This window comes from Parasteatoda tepidariorum, chromosome 10 (genome assembly GCF_982258835.1).
Source record: "Parasteatoda tepidariorum strain Cologne lab strain chromosome 10, Ptep-v5.0, whole genome shotgun sequence".
In the NCBI taxonomy this organism is placed as follows: Eukaryota; Metazoa; Arthropoda; class Arachnida; order Araneae; family Theridiidae; genus Parasteatoda; species Parasteatoda tepidariorum.
Window position 1 is genome coordinate 5,145,713 of NC_141764.1, and position 21,374 is coordinate 5,167,086.

At 31.6% G+C, this 21,374-nt stretch overlaps 2 protein-coding genes across 3 annotated transcripts in view; one reads left to right on the plus strand and one right to left on the minus strand.

Annotated features, from left to right (window-relative positions):
• l(2)10685 (5-methylcytosine rRNA methyltransferase l(2)10685) overlaps positions 1-21,374 on the minus strand; it is a 213,437-nt gene that overhangs the window by 124,473 nt on the left and 67,590 nt on the right. For both annotated transcript variants that reach the window (XM_043051734.3, XM_071184172.2), the window contains exon 2: positions 12,962-13,172. The gene's annotated coding sequence lies outside the window, so the exon portion shown is untranslated. The remainder of the gene's footprint in view (positions 1-12,961; positions 13,173-21,374) is intronic.
• The window catches only part of Mid1 (calcium-permeable channel component Mid1), a 164,754-nt gene that overhangs the window by 62,302 nt on the left and 81,078 nt on the right, over positions 1-21,374 (plus strand). The gene's annotated exons all lie outside the window — the stretch shown is intronic.

The following is a 21,374-nucleotide window of genomic DNA, read 5'->3' on the forward strand; positions in this document are numbered from 1 at the left end:
TACTTTTGTTTACATTTTCATAATTACATTTTCATGATTAAATTTAATGAAAACTTAAATTATTAATTACAAATTTTGAAAAAACTGTTAGTTTATTTAAAATTTTCAAATTACAATTTCTTTTTAAAAAAAAATATCCATATATTGTAATTAAAAAATAAAAAATATTTATCTTTTTTTTTTTAAATTTACATTTTCTTAAATAAGATATATTTAAATCAAAAAATAATAGTTTATTAATTGAATGAAACATATTAGCTAGTTAACAACTTTTTTATAATATAAAATTAGAGATAAAAATCTAACGTTGACACTGGGATTTGAACCCTACTCCTTTCTGGTAGCAGCCGAATAGTCTGTGAATTACGCTAAGAAGGCACCATAACTGGGAAGTTTTGTTAGTTTAAAAATGAATGACTTGTAACTTTAACGGGCATATTTTATTCAAGGATCAGAAATGGCAGCAATTTTTTACCCTATCCAGGACTTTCAACCATGCTATTGAATTAAAGATTAATTTTGTTTTAATGGGAATTTTACAGATGCTTACTTCCCTTATTAACATATTACTGTAGATTGTGAATATTGCTTCTTAAGTCATTTGTCCTACAGTGTTTAAAAGTCTAAAGCCGGGCAAAAAGTCGCCAAATATCAAACACTATGGCTGAATACGCAAATTCATTTTCTATTTGCTTTGCATGACAATTTTATTTTTATTACACAAATTATTTCAATCATAGCAAAATTAGCATAATCATTGATGAACAACTTAGAAAAAGTATAAAATCGTTGCTAATTACGTCATTGTCAAGCGTAAAACATGAGAAAAAATGGTTTGCACCAGTACAAGAAGTAGATCTGATTTGCATAAAAGCAGATTTTGGTAGTAAGTACGGGCAATACAATTATTGGGAGACAAATTTTATTATTTAACGAGGACAAACGAATTTAAGCTTTTAAAGAAATGGGTTTAAGTGGTTCTCAAATTGCAAGAAAAATAGAAAGGTCCAAGGGTGCCCAGTTACCTCAGGAATCCTGAAAGCTAAGGCAGTAAATAGCACATTGGAAGGAATAGCACATTGGAAGTAAATAGCACATTCAACTAAGCAAGAATGTCAAACCTGGAAGCATGATACTCATGGTAAGATGTCATCAGCACAAATTATGCAGCAGCTGCACGGTTAGGAATTATTTAAATAATAATTCAAACATTATTAAAGAAGTCCAAAGAAGTTTACATAAGAAGTTACTAAAGGAAAAACTCCGCTTATTAAATTGCACAAAGATGCTTGTTTAGGAAAGAAGCATCTTAAGAAAGGTACGAATTAGAGCGATGAGATACTATTTTTTGATGAAAAGAATTTTAATATGGATGGACCAGGTGGCTGTCGATATTTTTGGTACGATTTACGGACCGAATCATATTTTCCAAACGTCAATTTGGTGGTGGGTTCGTCATAGTATAGACGAGCTTTTGCAGCAGGCAGTACAATTCCAATTATATTTATATAAACTAAAATGAATTCAATTATGTATCAGGATATATTGGAAGATAATATATTGCCTGTTGCTCCTCTTATAACATCCGGAAACTGATCCTTCGAAAACAGGACAATGCTGAAGTCCATACTTCATATTCAACTAAATTCTGGATGAAAGCAAATGAGGTTAAATCCCTTGAGTGGACATCTCGCAGCCCCTGATCTGAATCCGGTGAAAAATCTCTGGAGCATATTAGTAAGGTATTTTTGCAGATCTAGCAAGCAATTCAAGAGCAAGTGGGATTGGATGGATGCAATCTAGATGTCCTGGAACAATATCGATACCAGTATTTAACGATCTCTATCTGGGTTCATGATTGCGAGTATGAGATAAATGTAATTAAAAAAAAAGGATTCTACTGATGTAATAACTGTACCAACTTAATACTTTTCTCCAACTCATTTTGTGTTGAAATCTTATCTTGATTGTGAACAAAACTCAAAACTCCTGAAAATTTTTTGAGTAAAATCATTAAATTAAAGTCTTAAGTCAAAAAATTAAAGTCTTTATCAATTTAAATCATTGCTATTTTCACAACATGAAATTCTAAATAAATTACATGCAGCATAATTTAAATGAATAATTATGCATAAGTTTACTTTTACCTCTAATCACATTTATTATTCTACCAGAAAAAAATATTAAAAAGTGAAGGAGATGCCAATGATTAATTCTAGTTCTAATATTTTTGAATAAAATATAAAAGAATTTTTATACATAAATGTGATAGATTAATTTTTGAAACTTCTGGACCTTGGATTTCTGAAAATTTCCGTTCGGGAAAAAATCCTGAAATCCAGATTTTTTCCGGAGCACAATCATCTTTGCATGACACATAAAGTAACTTATTTTCCTATTAATTTCATTTTGCTCTTGATTTTATAATCTCATTATCTATGGCTATATTATAAAACAAAACCATATAATAAACCATACCCATATATTATATATAACCATATAATGAACCATACCCATATAATATATATAACCATGTAATAAACCATAACCATATAATTTAAGCTTTACCACTTTCTTCATTGACTTTATGCTTTTTTACAGCAGTGTATGTGGGCTTTTGTTAAAGCAATTTGAAGTTTCTAATTTGTCAAAATAATAATAAAAACTCTAAAACTGCGAAAATTACAAAAACAGAATAGCTAGTACCCGCGCATATCTTGGATCGTTTGTTACGTGTTAACTTTTATTATAAAAGTATTAATTTCTACACAATCAAGAACGGTTAAAAATACTAAAAATTAAAATTTATTTTTATGTACGAATTAAAACTAACTAAAAAGAGGTTAATTAAGTTTAATTAATTGAATATTTTTCTCAGAAAAGTATTTGTTGGCATCTATGAGTTTACTTTCTTCTGAGCTACATATTTCGAAGTAAAAATTCTATGTTTCGCCATTATTTAAAGTTCGGGCCTCAAAAGGTTAAACACTTAAATATTTAAGTACTCTTAATTTATGTTCGCGTGTAAACAAAACTAATTTCATCGAATATCTTGTACGAAATGTGACATATGTCCTAAAAACTTGTATCACCTATCAATAACTATTTTTGAATATTACGTTTTTTTTTTTAACTCAAAGCGTTAAAATTCTTTGAAGGCTCTTTTTTTTTCTTCTAATGAATTAACACTTTCCAGCAAATAATATGTAATTTTGTATAACGGCTTGTAAGGTTGTTGCAGTATTTAATAGTTTTAACAATGACCATAATAGTACTAACATTCATTGCACCAGTTTCTCCATGGTTAAGTTTCGCTCATCTAATGCTCTTTGTGTTAATAATGAGAAAGCCGCAATACGTCAATATGAATAAATACCAAAGTTTTAAAATCAAAAGATTGAATTTAATATTTAAAAAACTATTCTAACGCAGCGTTGGCTGAATTTGCTTATAGTCATAAAAATTCATCATTTGCGTAGTCATAAAAATATGCTAAATTGAAAATTTTCAATAATTTTAATGATTTTTTTTGTCCAGATGGTTTTATTAAAAAAATTAAAAAATAGTTTTTAAATATTTGAAGTGTATGACCATTTTAAAATCTAGACAAACATTTTTAGCAATATAGTCCGTACTACATAAATGTAAACACTTCATTTGCTTCATGTATTAAAACGGTGAAAAAGTCTACTTGTTTCTTGCTCTCAAAAATAAGCGCCCATTCTTAAGACTAAACGAACGAGAATGAAGAAAACAAAACAAATTGGACGAAGAAAAATGCGAAATTGCGGACGACAAAATAAAAATTTTTTATTAGTCTTGAGAATGGCCGCTTTATTGTAAGTTCTCAAAATATATCTACTTTTTTTAAATTTACGAATTTTTTCAATTTTTGCATTGTCTAGTATATTTTCCTGCTTCAGTGGTTTTGGTTGAATCATGTACTATGTGCATAGTACTACATAGTACTATGTAGATTTTAAAACCAAAATTTTTCTTCGCGTTTAAGCGCTGAAATTGCGTCTTTCTTAAATTTTCTCAATATTTTGCTTAATAAATCGTGTTTAAAATTTCAATTTAGAATACAGAGCTTTCTTCTTTCATTTACATAATCATAACATTAATTATCATCGAACAGATTAATTTTAATTCATTGATTTTTCTTCACTTTCAACGTATTAATTATATTCTACTGAATAATGCAATGATATTGCCTTGTTTGATAACAGTTCTATTTAATAAATTCTTTTAAATGGGTCACCTATTAATTTTTATTCTATTTTAAGTACTGTAACCTACAACGAAAAGGACATCTAAAATCTCCTTTCGAATAAAGAGAACATGCTTTTAAGCAAATTAAATTTTGGAACCAAGATAGCAATAATTTATAGCTTTACTCAGAACTTTATTTTATCTAACGGCTTCTTCTCCGAGCTCTAAAATATTACGTTTATGAGTGTCCATTGTGATTTATAATTATCGCAATAATGACTATTTTGAATTAAATGATAATGACTTACACTTATTGATTAACACTGAGCAATAATGTTGGGAAATTTTGCATAATGTTAAAATGTTTCAAAAATTACTTTTTTGAGAAAAATGTTGCAAATTATTCTTAATTAACGTTTTAAAAATGTAGTAGAAATATTAACTAATGTTTTTTATAACTGCACTGTTAGGAATTTCTCGGAAAAAATGGTTAAAAGTTTTTTTTATTGTTATTTTACCATATTCAAACAAAAAAGTCAAATAACCATAAATAAGATGATATTCAAATTGTTAACTGTGAAAAATACGGTTTATTAATTGCTTTCTCCTAATGCGGACCAGAACTAAGCCACTTAGTTCCGTGCAACTTATCATAGCCGAAAGGGCTAGTCTGTCATAACCGACAGAACTGGTGCCCAGCATTGACACCACACTATTCCCCCATTCTCTTCAACACATGAAGTGTTTCCAGTGTCTTGTACTCTCCAAAGTCCATTACTTAACGAAAAGCTTAGCTCCTATGTTCAGTTAACTTCTTTTCGGTTTTGAAACCACCCTAGTTGTAATGTGCTGAAAAAACCGCATTGTATTCTATTCGTAATTTTATAACCAAAATAGTTGTAAACGGTTCTAAAACCATAAAGCTAAAAAAAGTTTTTTACCGTAAACTTTACGGTTGATAGGATGGACAGACTACTGCCGGTTATTTTACCGTAATTTTAGAATGAAAATTCGAACTGTTTAGGAGTTCATCAACCTTTGCTGTAACCTCACATTCGTCCTCGTTTTATTCAATAGCCGATATATTTTTTTTTAATTTTTTTAATTTGTTTGTAAAATATTTAACAATTTTAATTTTATGCAAGAACATTTTTATAATGTATTAATCGTCTTGAAATGAATGATTACTTGGAATTAAAAAATAATCATCTGAGTTTAAATTATAAATTTAGGAATGCCGAATGTGTGACAAAATTAGATATAATAAATGAGAATTAATTTTACGTGTTAATGATTAGTTAACAATAACCTTATATCATATAACAGTTCAAATTTAAAACAGATTGATTCAACTTTAATAGTTTTTTTTAATCTTGATATAAATTAAAAGTTTTATATATGGCAACATCTTATCTCTTTTTCTTACTTTTTACTTTATTGCCTATTGGCAAAATGGATTTTGTATTGAGTTTGATGGTGTCCGCCCTTTATTTTGACGTCATCACACTTTTCAACTGCGTGCAAGAGCAATAGTAAGCAGTGCGCATGCTTCGTCATTGCATGCGTTGCTATGGCGACAGCTAGTGCTTGATAATTTTTTTAAGAATTCCTTTTTTCATTTTGCTAAGCATTGAGTTGGTATGGGACCAGAGAGATCCCATAAATACTTCTTGAGTTGTGAATAAAAGAGAATTTCATCATTTGAACTATACCTTTGTTCTTATTGTCTTAATTAAGAATCAGAAATTCCAATCTACAGTTCATACTGGATCGTTTTCAATACTAATTCAGGTGAATATCACGCATAAAGAGGGTCCCATATTGATTGACACCCTCCCAAAGGTTAGAGTTGAAGAAAGAAAAAAAAACGATGCCAATGGGTAATGTGTGATCACAATATTTTTTTATTAATTTTTTTGTTACTGTTGACATCAAGTTAAGCGCGAGCTTATAAAATGAATATTTCGTGATAGATGCAGTTTTCAACTACAATGTATGATAATAATATTATTTAAAGCAAAAGAAGAGAAAAAATTCACAAAAAACACTTAAAATAGCTATAATTTTTGAGAAAACTCAAATTTCAAAAAAGAAGCTTGAGTTAAGTTAATAAACGAGAATGGCTCGTAACAGCACTCTGGGTTGTATTCCTGTGGCCTGTAGCACAGCACGCTGGGTAATTTTCCACAAGATTGAAACTTAATAAATATCGAACTAATCATCGAATGTTGATGTTTTTATTTCATCGTACTGTTTGTGTTTTTTTCTGCACACTTTCGTAATTTTTATATGCTAAGTTTTATAGTTTTTGTGCAGCAAAGCAAAATGTATTGTTGAACATCAAAAACAGTGGTGGCACTTGTGATTTTTTAATGTAAAGAAAAAATATTTCCCAGTGTTTTAAATCTCTGCAGAATATCCATTGATATCGTTGATCATAAAAAAAAAATTCTCATTGTTAAAAAAATCTTGCGATACATTTCTTTAAATCATCCATCGTAATAATAAAAAACTATCCAGAGTAGTAACCAGATACTAAACCAGGTACGTAACCAGGTACTAAAGTAACGAGAGTGGCATAAACTTGAAGTGTCTTGAAGCATTGAAGTTGATCCTGGCCAAGGTCTGGAGAGACTTCCTACCACTTTATGATAGGTGACCATAGGAAATAACATTCAGGCGTCCATCACAGTTGAAGTCTAAATTTTGAACACCCTTTGGTCAAAACATGGCTGAGAGGATAGAGTGTTTACGGAGTTGAACATTATTCGTCGTAAACCCAAAAAATTGAATCGGCTCTTCAACGACGGTTATAAAATGAATAAAACCATGGCTGAGCAAGTCATTTATCTTGCTGTAAAATAAATAGGTTTCCACCGAAACATTGCATCAGAGTTGAGAGGGAGTCAGTGTCCAGAATGTCCACATACTGTATTGTTGAAGTATCTTCACAGTAGTACTTTTAACTTATTTTTTTGCCAATAGGTGGCAGCATTATCATATTTAAATATTTTTTATAATCAAAATGAATAGTAAAACTTTTCTTTTTTTTTCTCAAATGATGGTATTATTTTTTTAACTTAAATTTAAAATCAATTTCCAATAGATTGTTGTAATTATGTAGTATCAACAATTATTTTCTCATAGTGTCTCTTTTTATATGTATAGCTATGAATTTAGATAATATCTTTTTATATGCTTTTACTGGTTGGGGGTGGCAACCCGCTAGTGAGGAATTATCAGAGGTATAAAAGTCAGTCGGCTCCAGTCGTAGACGTCAACAAAAAAGATTACTCAGTTCACGATAGAGATGTGACTGATATAATACAACTTCTTATTTATATAATCTTTACAACTTCAAAAATTCATAACTTCGAACATAAACAAGATATTTATATTCTGTCTTTTGCATGTATTACTACAACTAATAAAGTTTTTTTTTCAATAGGCTGAAAAGTTTTAAATGAGGATGTGGACACCACAACAGAAAGCTCAATGCGTCTCATGGCCGTATTCGCTCCACATTTTCTGGACTTGTGCTGGGTCGTCCGGCTCCACTTTTATGCAATACTGATCCGGTGCTAATGAAGCTTGTGTGCCATGCACGGATGGAGGGTCTGGATGGTGGGTCTCCTTGGAAATTTGTCCTGAAGTTCCGTTGAACCTGTGTATCTGATTTCGTCTCTATGAACCATGAGACGCATTGAGCTTTCTGTTGTGGTGTCCACATCCTCACTTATAACTTTTCAGCCTAGTGAAAAAAAACTTTATTAGTTGCAGTAATACATGCAAAAGACAGAATAAAAATATCTTGTTTATGTTCGAAGTTTTGAATTTTTGAAGTTGTAAAGATAATTTTGGAACACCCTGTATATCACCAGCAGTGAGGGATGATAATCCATTAAAGAATAACGAAACATTTATTCTGTATGGATATTAAGTGACATCTGATGGTTGAAATGAATTTCCGTATGTGAACAGTTAATAACCCCTCGTGGGTGTACTTCGATTGGGGTCTGGAGGTCAATCTATGCCAGCTCCAGGTGAGAATGAACGACGTTTGAATAATGGTATACGTACTAATTACGGTGATCCAACTATTGTGAACCTGACAAAGGCTGGGGCATATGGGACAGTTGCCCCGGGCCCCACATCAGAGGAGGGCCACAAATCGAAACGAAAGTTTATTTTAGGTTTCCTTTATTGGTGAACTTTTTTCAAACAAGATATCAGTAAAGTGTAAAATCCGTCAGTTTTATGTTAGCTTTTTCTTTAATCTATCGTATGAACACAAAAAAAATCTATATTTCGTAAATCCATGTCTTTCTAGTGCGGAATTCAGCTAAATTTTCGCAATTGCGATGGCACAATAGGGCAATCAAAAGCTTGCATTTTTACATATAGCAAAATGCGATATATTTACAAAAATACAGGTTTCTGAAAGGCTTAATTGAGCTATTGTATTTGGGAAATTTACCTGAATCCCGTCCTAATGTCAGAGAGGACGTGAATTTTTTGCAGCTAGATGACGAAGTTAACAATCAGAAAACGGTATTCGGCATGATTGACATAGAATTGTCAGAAAATCAATAAAATGGACAGAGCGATATTTCGTCTGAGCATTGAAAGGGGAGGGGGGACTTTATAGCAATTTCATTGTTATTTATGTATAATAAGGGGGGGATTTAAATACCTACATAAAGTCTAAATCTTCATTACTGAAGTAGTGAAGCAGGCGGGGGCCCCCAAATAAGTTTTGGGCCCCAATTAGCCTAAGTCGGGCCCTGTCATTATTTGATAAAGATAGTGCTGTTAGCTGTATGGAAGGAAAGCACTAGCGTTGTTGCCCTCACTATGATATATTTTGGTTGTAACGTTTTTTTTTTATCGTAACTAGTCCCTTTAGGACTTTTTTCTCATTTATTTAATAAACGTCGTTTTAATAAACGTTAATTCGTTTTTTTATAACTTAAAATGCATATTTTTAAGTAGTATGGTAATTGAGTAAATTCTACTTTCAGTTATACAGGTAAAATATCCCATGCGGTAAACTAAGGTCCTAAATGACTAAATTTTTTGAACAGTAATACACAACGAATGCACTAATTTTGTACTAACTACTAGTACAACGAATGCACTAATTTTGTACTTTTGTATAGTACTAACCGGTACAATACATCTCAGAGTTAATATTTTCAATCACAGGAACAAAGGAAACCAGGCCAAATCATGAAGAGAACCCTGATGTCCGTTGCTCCTGCGAGATACATTTCAGTGAGCGGGTATCTGGATACTTTTGGCCTGTTAGTGTACGAACATCCCATTGTTAAAACTCAGTAATACATCAATAGATGGCTTTAGATCGTTAATCGTAAATATACAATTCGTTCTCATCGTTTTAAAATACTAAAATAAACCAAATGATGTTTTTAAATCGTCGGTCGTATGAAAATATTTAGAAACAGAGTATTTAAGCATTTCCAAATGCTTAAATTGTCTGTTTACATAAAAAAATTATACGTAGAGTGTTGATCCAAAACAATATTTTCAAATTGCTAATAAACCTTATAATATATTGATTGATATGTTTCAACTGTGTAAACTGTACATAGTAAAAAAAAATATTTCGCATCGTTTAAAAACACTACAATATCTATCTTATGCCTTCAAATCATTGAGAGTAGGAATAAATTTCACAATGGCTGAAAACACTATAATATGTCGAAAATGTATTCAACTCGTTGATTGTAAAAAATAAATCTTCCATCGCTGAAAACTTTTATAACATAATGATTGATGCTTTTAAATTTTTGATCGAAACATTTCCTCGTAAAATTCTCTCACCCTACAATTATCAGTATCGATATGTAACAAAAGTATCACTCATTTTGGCGAGGATCATATTTTATGGCAGATTTTCGGTTTTCATTTCACTGTCTCTCATACAAAAATCATCAAACTCGGTAAATGGCAGTCTGCAACAAGGGTGAAGTAAGTTTATGTAGCAAGTTGATGCCAAAAATTAGGACATTATTATCAGTTTTTAAATATGTAATTTTTTGAGCCTTGAAGACACCCTTAACGAATGAAGAGACACAATTGCTTACTCATTCAGTGGACAATCGTAGAATCAACTGCTTAATTTAAAAATTTTCCTGCGTACCAAAAATCATGTTTTCATTACATAGCATTATATTTGTTTAGTTTTAAAAAGAAGAAAGCTACATATCCTCTAGCAATAGTTATATAATAGGACAAAACATGATGAGTACAGCTGAATGGAAAATGTCTCCAGGAAAAATAAAATAAAATCAATAACTGAAAAATGAGTTCTGTTTATTCCGAATAAGTATTTATATGGTTCTTGTATTGTTTTAAAATTTATCTTTGCACGCAAATTGTCGGTTTAGTTTATTAAGATTAAAATTATTACAAGGAAATATTTAATACTAGGAGGCTTCGCCCCCTGCTCGCTGGCGCTCGCCTACCCCCGGAATTGCTTTCGCAGTTCATTTCGGGGATACGTTCTTAACGTCTAGCTTTTGTATACTTTTTTGAACACTGAAGTTTCGAAAACTTTAACTGTAGAAAATTCTAAACCTGTGCATTTCAATATTAATTTGAAATTGCAAACAGTTCACATATTTTTCTTAATCACACTATTCTAAATTTCAGTTGTTGAGAAAAGTAACTTTTGAAAGCTTTGTTTTAAAGTCCTTCCCACCAGAGGGCTAAAACCATGTGTTGTAAAACAATATGAAATAGTACTGAACGCCGGATGTAAAGCATCGGCTTCGATGAAGATAATTTTGTGAGAATTTTTTTGATAATTTGGTGAGAATTCACCCGATTAGACATATGATATGGTCACTACGTGCTCTTGCACGCCGAAGCCTATCAATTAAAACGTATTAGCGTTTTATATAATATAGATTAGCCATATGATGCTCACTACGTGCTCTTGTGCGCCGAAGCCTATCAAATAAAAATGAAAACTGTTGCCAAACCGAGGAAAGAAATATCATCGGTTTTATTGATACATACGTATTAGCGTTTTATATAATATAGATAATTGCGAGGTAATAAACAAAGTGTTGGCAATAAAAAGTAACTAAAAATAATCCCTTTTTTTAAAATCAGAACGATAAGTAATTTAAGCCTTTGTTTCCGAATAATTATCAACAGCAATTATTTTCGCACTAAGTCTGTGATCAGGAAATAGGAAGTTCTAGCAATAACAGTTCACTGAATAACGCCCCGAAGGATATACAATACTGTCTATCTATATACTAAAATTAGGCACTTGCACTTCAAGAAGAAGGAGATCACAGATACCCACACACATGACCTATAACGTCAGCAAAAGCTGAGAGGTTTATAAGCAAAATGGAGTTTTAAGTTGAGCTAAGTTTCTCCACATAAGTAAGAATGTTAATTAATGTGAAGTAAATAAAATACAGTGTTGTATCGCTCATCAAAATTGCTGAAATATAATTCTTTCTCGCCTACGTCTTTTCTTAACTTAGATTTATTATTTGTTTAAATATTTTTATTGTAACCGTGATACATTTTTGTTTTGTGTACCTGGCAACTTCGGCGCATCATTAGTTTGTTTATGTTCCACATGGTTTCCTGCCTGCCTTTGTGTTAAGTAAGAAATATATAGTGAAAGAATTGAAATATTTGTAAAAGAATGTATAGAATCTGTCACTTAAGAGAATTGATACTTGATCGGTTTAGTTCATTCGAAATAGAATGGAAAGAACAGTTGCTAACGCAAACAGATGCCACGTTTCAACAGCCAATCAGGATTGAGGTACCCACAATACGTCACTTGCTGGTATCTCAAGAAGATGATTTGAACATTTTAGTTTAACAAAAAAAAAATATATAATACCGAAAAAAAAATTTTAAAACTAAAATGTTGAATCAGAAATTGGACAATTTTAACTTATATACGATTTAGTAGTAAGAGACTTCATATTTCAAGCTCCTTTCGAAATAAGTTAGCAAAAACCAAAATATATGCACTTATTCTCTCCGCTTTAACGAGCGTTGTTTGCAAATTGTGCATTGTTTCAAAATTACCTAAGAGAGACTCTATTTTTGTGTCAATGGAGGAAGTTCAGAAGATAAATCGACGAATTCTTCGAAATGAAGGGTAAAAACAATAAGAATGAAATGAACCCAAAAGTTAAAACAAATTAAGTTTTTTTTTTAAAGTGATAACATCAAGAACTGCTTATTTCTTTATTGCTAATATCCGAAACAAAAATCACATTTGGGTGCTTGCAACTTAAGAAGTGAAGAGATTATGCCTAACCATGTGACTTAAATTAGACAAAATTGCACACCTGTAAGACTGTGCACACTGAATCGACATATGCCATGATTTACCATTAATGACGTCATTTGCAGATATTCAAATGAGTATTTTTTGCAAGAGATGACACCATATCCTCTTGAGATTCAGTGTCTAATGTAGTGGCCAACAATCGTAACAATTCTATCACTTAAATAATATTTGAAGATTATTTTCTGCTTGGATGCGTTTGCAAAGCAATTTTTTAATGCAAAAATGTTGTTGGATTTACGCTTGTTGGTCTGAGTTTAAAACTATGAAAAATATTATAAGAAGGATCAGATATTCTATTCGAGTGACTTTTAGGACAGTTTTATTAGAATCCCTAAATTAGATAGAAGAGCCTTAAGTTTTATGAGATGTCTAAGCTGATGTCACTTTACTTACCTGTCCACTGGCAAACCATCAATAACCAACCAGTCAGGTAGCAACCAATAAGAATACGCTTGTTTTGGAATGGGAATATGTATCGTCCAATAAGAATAGCTCATTCATAACCACAAAATTATGACAATTGATGTATTTTTTCCACTCCAGGATGTAGTTCAGCCTCTGGCTCAGACATCAGTATTATTTGAGTCTGGATTTTGTTTCATGACTGAAATATGAAGAAAAAAAACTATAAAAATATCCTACAAAATGTAAAAATGCATAACGTTATAATTTTTTAAGTAATAATTTTAAAAAAAAATTTAAAAAAACCTCATAAGTTTAATGAATTTTTTTTTAAATATTTCATTGCGTCTGAGATTATATTAAACTACACATCGTATTTTCCGCCATCATTTGAATGTCAGAGAATATACATATTTAGACCGATCAGGCAAAAAAAAAATAATTTCAGTGATAGATGCCTACAGAATGATGTCACAATCACAAACTCCCATAAGAATGTACGATTTTGTTTATGAACAAGAAGCTTAATGTTAACAATAAAATGCGACGGTAACCAAAATATTTAAGATCACCCAAAATGCTCTCAATCCTAACAACAGACTTAATGGTAAGTGACATCATAATTCGTGTCGAAATGATAAGTGTTCGCAAAATCCGAAAAAAAATGTATGTCATTCTCTCCACTCTAATGGAGGTTGTTCGCAAATTGTCAGTTGGGTTGCTTCCAAGATACTTACGAGACACAATCTGAGGCAACAAACAAAGTTTTCTGGCGAAGAAACCGATGACTTCTGCTGAAACTGGGAGAGAAAAATCAATGAAAGCGAAACGAACTTTCAACAGCCGGCAAGCGGGTCACCCTTCTGGTGGTCGGGTCGTGCCGCCATTATTCCACCCAGTGATCATCAGGCGGCCAATACACAATAAGACAGAAGCCATTCATTTTCTTGGCAGAGGGAAGTTTCTAAAAGTTGCAGTTGAAGTTAACGCTTTTTTTTATTTTATTCTTTAACAAATCATCGTCGATGATCGTTAGAGAAATCATTGCCTTTGGCTCATTCTTTCTGATGGGGGTGGATTGCTACCCTCCGGGTGTTCGGCATAGAATTTTTATACCTCAACTTCCATTCAAGTAACAGTGGTAAAAACCGATATACAATGCTTGGTAGTGTACTACTACTAAGTTATGGTTGAATGTTTAGCACACATTCTGAGGGACTGGGTTTCAAACATACGAGCATGTAGCACTTTGGTTAGTTCATATAGAATTTTTATACCCCAACTTCCATTCAAGTAACAGTGGTAAAAACCGATATACAATGCTTGGTAGTGTACTACTACTAAGTTATGGTTGAATGTTTAGCACACATTCTGAGGGACTGGGTTTCAAACATACGAGCATGTAGCACTTTGGTTAGTTCATATAGAATTTTTATACCCCAACTTCCATTCAAGTAACAGTGGTAAAAACCGATATACAATGCTTGGTAGTGTACTACTACTAAGTTATGGTTGAATGTTTAGCACACATTCTGAGGGACTGGGTTTCAAACATACGAGCATGTAGCACTTTGGTTAGTTCATATAGAATTTTTATACCCCAACTTCCATTCAAGTAACAGTGGTAAAAACCGATATACAATGCTTGGTAGTGTACTACTACTAAGTTATGGTTGAATGTTTAGCACACATTCTGAGGGACTGGGTTTCAAACATACGAGCATGTAGCACTTTGGTTAGTTCATATAGAATTTTTATACCCCAACTTCCATTCAAGTAACAGTGGTAAAAACCGGTATACAATGCCGTTTAGCTTCGTAGTGTGCTACTACTAAGTTATGGTTGAATGTTAGTACACTTTCTGATGAGGTGCTTTTCAAAAATGCGAGCATGCAGCACTTCTTTTAGTTCATCTAAAATTTGTCAAAACCCATCTTGCATCCGAATAACATTGGCAGGAACCGGTTTGTAATGCTGCTTAGCTTGAAAGGGTGCTGCTACTAAGTTATGGTTGAATGTCAGCACACTTCCTAGTGTGGTGGTTTGACAACTATCCGAACATTCAACACTTTGGCAAGTTTATATTGAACTTTTTATACTCCATTTTGCTATTGGTACACATTAGTAGAAACTAATTTGTAATGCAGTAATGTATCTGTTTAGCTTAAAAGATTATTGCCACTATTGTTTTACGTTACGTTAACATTGTAATCTCCAATCATTCTTTTTATGGAGTGTGTAAATAGAAACATATAAAATCAAAATGTAACAAAGTATATAGCGCTCGCCTCTGAAACATTCTATACATACTCGATTTCTCGATTTAGGGCTATTGTTATTAAATACTCAATAGAGAATAAAACTTGATCGTGGGTGAGTCATTGGGGCAATGGGTGAGGATTATAACCGGGTTTTTTTCACCTTGCGAAGCGTACGAAAAATAAGTGATAGTGAGTTTGTCAAAATCAATTATCTCTGAAGTGGTTGATGTAATTCTGGGTATAATAAGGTGCAATCTCATAGGCTAAAATAATGAATAATAATCGTTAAATTTAGAATGAATGAACATTAATTTTGTTTCCTTACTTTGTGATTATGTTTAGCTATGACTTAAAGCATTAATTTCTATGGGGACTGCATCCTTTAAAAATGGTTTTTAAAATTGTTAAATCATTTCAATTTTAAAAGAAGTAGAATTTATTTAATGTAAGTAGCATATTGGGTTGGCTTCTAAGTTCCCGACATTTATTTAGACGTTTTTTTAAACTCTCTGGCCAGTTCTTTTGTCGAGTCGTTTACTCGCTTTTTACCGAACTTAATCAAACGAAGAAAGACTTTGAGGTCAACATTTACATTTTTAACCTCAGAAAGTCAAGAGCAGTTCGTTCTAGCCATACTACAGTGGGGATAGCAGTTATCGACAATGTCAACCATCATCTATCAAAAGAATCGAGTTAACATGTCTTATATATTAGTGAATTGGAATTGTATTTCTGTAGTGGTAGACACACTACAGTACTCCCCCCCCCCCCAGTTTTATCTGTGATAGAATTCGATGAACGGATACCGCTAGTTAATTCATTGCTGTTTTGTAAGAAGCCGAGAGAGCTGTATTAAGATCACCGTACTTTTGAGTGCTGTTCGTGAGAGCTGTATTAGGTTCACTGTCGTGGACGCTCCCATGTTGCCATTAGCAGTCGAGTGTATGCAGGCCGACGTTGTGTGTGATCGAGACTGAGTAGCAACAGCGCAAGGAGGTGGATAATGTCACAAGTAGTAATTCAACTATTTAATGTGGACCATCCATCTTTGTTGGCGTGCTCACATCGAAGTGGGAGTTTCAGTCAAGGTAAGCGTTTTCCCATCACGTCCGGGTCACCATTGTGGAGAGGGTTGTTATCGACAATGTCAACCTTCATCTATGAAAATGTACCCCAACATGGAATCGAGTTAATATGTCTTATATACTAGTGAATTGGAATTGTATTTTTGTAGATGCAGACACATTGCACAACTGTTACGAGTTGTATTTGTAATAAAAATGTCTCATTTTTCTCATCTTGGCATTCCATTTTAACGATATGAAAATTAAATAAATTAACTCGAACAAAAATGTAATACACAAATTCCGGTAGAACAAAAGATGCTCTTTAGAATAATTTGAAACATTATGGCACGCAGAATGTAAAAAATAGCAAAAGCCCGTAAAAAAGTAATTGCAAGAAAATATTTAGATTACTTTTTAGGGTTATCTCCAAGAGTCAAGGGTCGAGCAATAGTTCAAAAAGTGGTAGTGCTAGAATTTTGGGTACCCCTAACTTCCTCCCATAATCATTCTTCATCAGAATGGGCAATCCGCTTAAAACATTTATTCACTAATCCAAATACTTGTCGAATAAAAGAATTATAAAACATTGAGATTAGTTGCCTTAATACTTAATGCGTAAGTATCAATTATTTACTCAAATATTTTAAAGTAGTACCTTATGTAAGTATTAAACTTAAAATGTAAAGGACATGACTTATAGAACAAAATTAGCAAATATTGAAAACGGCCAGTAGCCAGTTGTTGCATACAGTGATCACCTTTTCAAAAATAGAAAAAATTATACTTATTAATAATTAAGGCATTTTTCAAAAAAATATTTTTAAAAATATTTTAAACATTTACATGATCTATTTAAAAAATGAAGAAAAATTTTAAAAAATAAAGAAGTTTTCAGAATAGTATAAAATATCTATAATTGGGTCATTCTCACTAAAAAGGTATAAATGGACTAAAATTTCTTAAATTAAAGTAATTAAAAAAGTGATAAAAATTACATAAATGTCTCTATTTATTTTTGTTATATGTCCTTATAATAATGGTCAAGTTTTCTATTTTATTTTTTACAAGATTTAAAATATTTCAAATTCTGCCTTGTCCACGGAGGAGATGTAATAGTCAACGGAGGAGACATTTTATGTTATAAAATATAAAATGTCAATGAAGACTAATTCATTAATTATTGGGCACAACTGATATGATATGAGTTTAACATTAATAAGTAAATATTAAAATATTTCATTATTAGAGATAGAGCTACTTCCGATTAATCATGCTGCTATGAAAGGAAACAACCATTTTTAACCTAGGTGTACAATTTCTTAAGTAACTCTTACTGAATATTAATAAATTAAAATGTAAAGACAATTGAAATAAAAATTCAGACTCCACATGAAAGTTGAGTGTTGAGGGTACTCTTTTGTGACCATTTTATGCAAGTTAAACATACTGTCATCCAAACAACGTTTTTGCTTTTTCTCTTTTCTTCTTGTTATTGTTTCTTTTTTCCCTGGGCACAAACGGCTTGCTCTATCAATTTCTGGAAATTTAAGTACATTTAATCACGGTTTTTCTGTTAAATCTTTTTCTGATACAAATTTTAAAGTTTCTTGCTCTTTTTTTTTTATTTTTTATTTTACTTTCTTCAAACAATATAGGGTTTTCGTTTAATTTCTGTCCAGCTTGTTTCAAACTAAGTTTTTTCTGTTCCCCTCTCTTTTGCATTTAAACATTTGATTGCTTTCTTTTCTTAAATTTTGGTTTTGCAATTTTTTTCCAAAAATTTGAAGAGAAAAAAAATTTTAAACATCACAGAAATTATTTAGAAAAATTGCCAATATTTACTTCTCCGATAAGAAAAAGTTAAACTTAATTGATTTTCTTTAAAAATAGAAACAAATTAACACATTTGTTCCATTTTAAAAAATATCAATTAAAAGAAAATAGTTTTTTAATTATTAAAATTGTATTATGGTTATCTAACACATTGTCTCTTACATTGACTGTGTCTTCTCCTCCGTGGACTTGTTATGTCCACAGAGGGGACGTCCACGGAGGAGACAAAAACTAGTTCTTGAATTTTTCTGATTTTTAATTTTAAAGTTACAAAAATGGGGCAGTTCTTTTTGTTAAATATACTACTTTTGCAATCCAAAATTCATCTATCAAAAATAAAATAATTTTCTCTTACCTTCTTTATGATGTCCACGGAGTATAAGGTGAGAACTTTGCCTAACCCCAGTTGAACACAACAATCCAAAACTGACACCAAAGAGCACAAAAACAACTGATATTTAACATTAGAAAATGGAATGGTTACCCCTCCCAGCAGCTGTCTTATAGGGATTTCGCATGTGCTGCCCTTTATTGCGTATTTACAGAACTATATTAATTGTCCATGGAGGGAGACATCATTTTTGATGGACAAAGTTTACTAGTCATTTATTTTATAAAAATAAATTTTTTTTAAATATTAAATAAAAAGTTACTATAAACATTTAACTAGGTAAAACTACAAAAATCATTAAAATAACATTTAAATTGTTTAACAGGCACTAAAAATTATTTTGTGCCACAGACGTGGGGACGTCCACGGAGGGGATTTTGAAGTCATGTTTATTAAAAAAATAAGAATGAAATATTAAATACATTTAGCAGAAATGCATATGATTTGTTAGTTAAGAACTTCACGAAAAATGATAAAGAAAAATATTAAGAAATCTGCTGTATTTCCTAATATTTATTACTCAGGGACTTAAAAAATCACCTTTTTGTGAGAATGACCCAATTCCATCATCATCATCTAAATTTATCTGAACGCCTGAGGCAATAATCGGCCCTTTTCTTTACCATCTCGAAATTTTATCTTTAAGGTGGCTCTTTCTAATAATTGGAATGCAAATTGGAGTGGAAAAAAAAATTAAATATTTTGTATTTTACATAAAGATTGGTCGATACCAAAATAAGCAGCCATTGATCTGAGGTTTATGCCTTCTCTCAAGATTTCAAAAGTAAAAATTTCATTAAATCCTGCAGTGTCACAATTTAGGATCTTTTTTGAAAAAAATTGCAATTTAGCTTTGCACTATAATAATCTAAAAAATCTATGCTAAGATCACGATGCACAATCCCCGGCCAAACTATTAGACGCACTCTAAGATTCTATGTAAAGTCTCAATTATCAGGTGATAGTATACACCAGTGGTTCTTAACCTTTTTAAGCCGCGACCCAAATTTGAGAAATATGTTCACGTCGCGACCCAAAAAAAAGTCAAAATTAGGTTGAGTAAGCCACAATGACTTCTTCTAGGAGGTGTTGGCATTACTTATTATTTGGTGTATTACTAACTTTTTTTGGTTCGACTCAGCGCGACCCAAGAAATATGCTTCGCGACCCAATTTTGGGTCGCGACCCATAGGTTAAGAACCGCTGGTATACACCTTTAATGCTTTTACCAGACTGAAACCGGTTTGCACTTGTTTACATTCGAGTATCAATGGGTTAAATGAGACGATATATAATATAAATTCGACGATTGAATAAATTAGGCGATACATTGCATAAATATAGAATATTTATTATATCATGCATTATAGTAGTATATTATAATAATTAGACCAAATAATTAGACACAGAGTAGTGTTTTAATAATGTTTTGCACGAGTTAATATGCAATACTTATATATTTAAACATACATGTCATGGGTTTTTATTCAGGAGATTTTTCATATACTTCCTATTTGTATGTATTTTTAACGTCTTGCATTACAATGTTAAACAATTGATACACTAACTTAAACAAGTGTAATTTAATTTCAGCCGCGTAAAAACAATAATGCTGTATAGTATATACTAATAATTAGCATTTTACGTAGAATCTTATACTGCGTCTAATAATTAGGCCAGACACTGTATGTTCTTATTTCGGATAAACTATATCTTGCTTGCGTTATTTTTCGTACCTATAATTCCATCTTTACTATAAATTATGATAAAACGATAATTTTGTTTAAAAAAAGTGGTGATCGGGTGAAAACTGGAACACTATTTTTAAATCGCCATTTGTCACATTTACTCGCTCTGAGACCGGTAGCGACCGCTCATTTTGCCCTATAATATGAGCTCAAACATCAAAGTCGTACCCTTTGTAGTACGTCAATTCATCAATTCATTCAAAGAGAAATGGTCAAAATTGTCTTACCATGAATTTTGGTTAAATTAGGTGTCTTCGAAGTTTTGCACCCGAGGGTCACATCAACAAATTTGGAAAATTTCCCGTGGCAGACACATTCTAAATAATAAATTCATCAGCAGAAACGAAACAATTGTTAATTTTATCACTTTTCTGTTGGCGGTAAATACCTTCCGTTAACTGGGGTAAACATTTTGTGTGTTTCTCTATGACTTCGAGTTATATAATATTATTTCTGCACTTTGTTCTGGGCTTGATATAAAGTGTTTAAATTATTTTCAATACTTTCTCTTTCAATAAAAATCCAGGAACATTTTTTTAAAGTTACCCCTGCAACCTGGTTAACGTTGGCCAAGAGATGTTTTCTGTGGAAGTTAACTTCTCGGAAATGCTACCCCTGTGGACAGAGGGTACATGAGCAAAAAGATACAAGATAGCAGTTGAAAACATTGTGTTTTTTTCCTTCTAAAAAAGACTATGTACTTATACTAGGTACTCGTTAAATTGCTAGGTTCCTGTTATAAAATTCTTGTATATAACTATAAGAAGCAAATTTAAATAAAGAAAACACATATGTTAATGAATAATGTGACCTACACTGTTTTTTAAAAAAATGAATTACTTCTTCAAAAATGACTCAGTTTTGATTAACCTGGATTTTCAGTTTATTGTGGATATTCATTCTCTCGGTGTTTTTCCCCCTTTACTAAATTTTGATGATTCAAATAAGCTTGACTTCAAACTTCAAATATACATAAATACGTGAAGAATTTATGTAGGAACTATATATACCTACGCAATCAGAGAAATATAAAAATATTGTCTTATAATAACAGAAAGATTTAATAGGTTTCAAAGCACCATTCATTTAAGCACACAAGAGTGT